This window comes from Ascidiella aspersa, chromosome 5, assembly GCF_963924565.1.
Source record: "Ascidiella aspersa chromosome 5, kaAscAspe10.2, whole genome shotgun sequence".
Classification (NCBI taxonomy): Eukaryota; Metazoa; Chordata; class Ascidiacea; order Phlebobranchia; family Ascidiidae; genus Ascidiella; species Ascidiella aspersa.
The window spans coordinates 13,959,122-13,961,621 of record NC_139451.1 but is presented as its reverse complement, the minus strand read 5'-3'; the positions used below and the strand labels follow the sequence as shown (position 1 = coordinate 13,961,621).

The following is a 2,500-nucleotide window of genomic DNA, read 5'->3' as shown; positions in this document are numbered from 1 at the left end:
TCCTCTGGCTTCAACCTCTTCAGGCATAGTTCACCATCTTTCGGGTCCCAACGCGAACGCTCTCGCTCGACCTCTCCGGCAAAGCGGACGAGATCGGCCGGTGATGCGGCCGCCGCGAACGACGACGTCTCACCTCCGCCGGACCGCGCCGACATTCACTTTCACTGCGCCCATGGGTTTCGTACTGCCCCGTGGCTCGCGCTCACGTTAGACTCCTTGGTCCGTGTTTCAAGACGGGTCGGGAAGGTGGCTGACTTCAGCCGCGGACCCCGTGCGCCTCGCGAAACGACACCGGAAGCGCGACCGAGACGAAGAGGCTGGGCACTGAGAACAGTCCCCGACCCACGACGCCCCAGCCGGCACCGGGCGCTCGGCCCCGAAGGGCAGACGCGGCGATCTCTCCTCGCCCGAACGGCGGGCCGACGGACACGCGCGCCTATAGTACCCGACCGAGGCCGGGTTACCTTGCGCGCGGCCTTCTCGCCGCCGTCCAGACGGTCGCGGCCTTCGCCCGGCGCTAGTGCGCTGGTCCCCGATCGGGCGGCGCCGCCGGCGGCCCGTGAGGGTCCGCACGACAACGTCGCCGACAGGGGGCCGGCTGAAAGCGACCGGGCGACCCGACAGGCCCTCCCGTTTGCCTCTCGACGGTTTCACGTACTCTTTAACTCTCTCTTCAAAGTGCTTTTCAACTTTCCCTCACGGTACTTGTTCGCTATCGGTCTCGTGACCGTATTTAGCCTTAGATGGAGTTTACCACCCGCTTTGGGCTGCATTCCCAAACAACCCGACTCTGGGAAGACGCCGTAGCGCGCCCGCCTGTCGCCGCCATGGGCCTGACACCCGCTCTGGGAAAAGGCCTCGATCAGAAGGACGCGGGCGACCGGCGAAGCGCGCCGTGACGAATTCCGTACGCCACAATTCCGCGCACTCCAAAAGCGCGCGGATTCGGCGATGGGCACATCCCGCTTCACTCGCCGTTACTGAGGGAATCCTCGTTAGTTTCTTTTCCTCCGCTTAGTAATATGCTTAAATTCAGCGGGTAGCCTCGTCCGACCTCAGGCCGAAAGTAAGGACCGGGACTATTCTTCCCGTTCCGCGCTCGCCGTCGGCGCCGCGCGCCGCCGCGCACCTCGATTCCCGCCCTTGAGCCGCCAGCCGTTGGCCTCTTCGAGGTCGACTCGCCGCCGCCGCGCGGGATTCTGGTCGCGATCGTCGCACATCGTGCCGTGCTGTCTTGAGCGGGACGGGCGCTCGCGCGTCCGACGCCGCAGCAGCCGCGCGGAGAAATCCCCGCGCGGAACGTTTGCAACGCGACCCTGAGGCGGGCGCGGCCCCGGGATTGACCCGAGGCCGCAATTTGCGTTCAGAACGTCGATGCTCAATGTGTCCTGCAATTCACACTAATTCACGCAGCTAGCTGCGTCCTTCATCGACTCACGAGCCGAGTGATCCACCGCCAAGAGCCATCCACGATTGTTTCGCTCGCACAGTGCCTCGCACTAAAGGGTGACAAAATATACCGCGCCGAGCGGTCGGCCAGGCCGACGCTTGAAGCCGGAGCGCGCGTCACCGCGGCACTCGACGCGCAAACATTACCGGGTGACCGAATCGCCGGCCGGCGCGCCGCTCCTCGCGGGTCGGGCGCCGGGTAGCAAAAACTTTTTCTCTCGCTTGTCCGAGTTTCGCGTTCGCCGAAGCGTTTGCGAGACCGTTAATGATCCTTCCGCAGGTTCACCTACGGAAACCTTGTTACGACTTTTACTTCCTCTAAATGATCAAGTTAGATCGTCTTCTCGGACGCCGGCTCGACCGTTGCCGGCCGCGCCAGGTCCAATCGGAGGACCTCACTAAACCATTCAATCGGTAGTAGCGACGGGCGGTGTGTACAAAGGGCAGGGACGTAATCAACGCGAGCTAATGACTCGCGCTTACTGGGAATTCCTCGTTCAAGGGAAATAATTGCAATTCCCTATCCCTAGCACGACCGGGGTTCAGCGGGTTACCCAGACCTGTCGGCCAAGGCGAGCACATGCTGATCCGGTCAGTGTAGCGCGCGTGCGGCCCCGAACATCTAAGGGCATCACAGACCTGTTATTGCTCAATCTCGTGTGGCTAAACGCCACTAGTCCCTCTAAGAAGTTAGACGCCGACCGATTGGGTCGCGTAACTAGTTAGCAAGCCAGAGTCTCGTTCGTTATCGGAATTAACCAGACAAATCGCTCCACCAACTAAGAACGGCCATGCACCACCACCCACAGAATCAAGAAAGAGCTCTCAATCTGTCAATCCTCACTGTGTCCGGGCCGGGTGAGATTTCCCGTGTTGAGTCAAATTAAGCCGCAGGCTCCACTCCTGGTGGTGCCCTTCCGTCAATTCCTTTAAGTTTCAGCTTTGCAACCATACTTCCCCCGGAACCCAAAGACTTTGGTTTCCCGCAAGCTGCCGGAGAGGTCGTAAAACTAACGCCCCCCGATCGCTAGTTGGCATCGTTTATAGTCAG

At 61.3% G+C, this 2,500-nt stretch overlaps 2 non-coding genes and 1 pseudogene across 2 annotated transcripts in view; all 3 read right to left on the bottom strand.

Annotated features, from left to right (window-relative positions):
* Positions 1-1,063, bottom strand: part of LOC146144655 (large subunit ribosomal RNA) — a 3,676-nt pseudogene extending 2,613 nt beyond the window's left edge.
* A 248-nt stretch (positions 1,064-1,311) lies between these two features.
* Positions 1,312-1,465, bottom strand: LOC146144654 (5.8S ribosomal RNA). The gene has a single exon (XR_014499035.1). It is a non-coding gene; the product is annotated as a 5.8S ribosomal RNA (ribosomal RNA).
* A 247-nt stretch (positions 1,466-1,712) lies between these two features.
* The window catches only part of LOC146144653 (small subunit ribosomal RNA), a 1,811-nt gene continuing 1,023 nt past the window's right edge, over positions 1,713-2,500 (bottom strand). Inside the window, exon 1 of the ribosomal RNA XR_014500854.1 lies at positions 1,713-2,500. This exon is cut by the window's right edge and continues 1,023 nt beyond it. This is a non-coding gene — a ribosomal RNA (small subunit ribosomal RNA).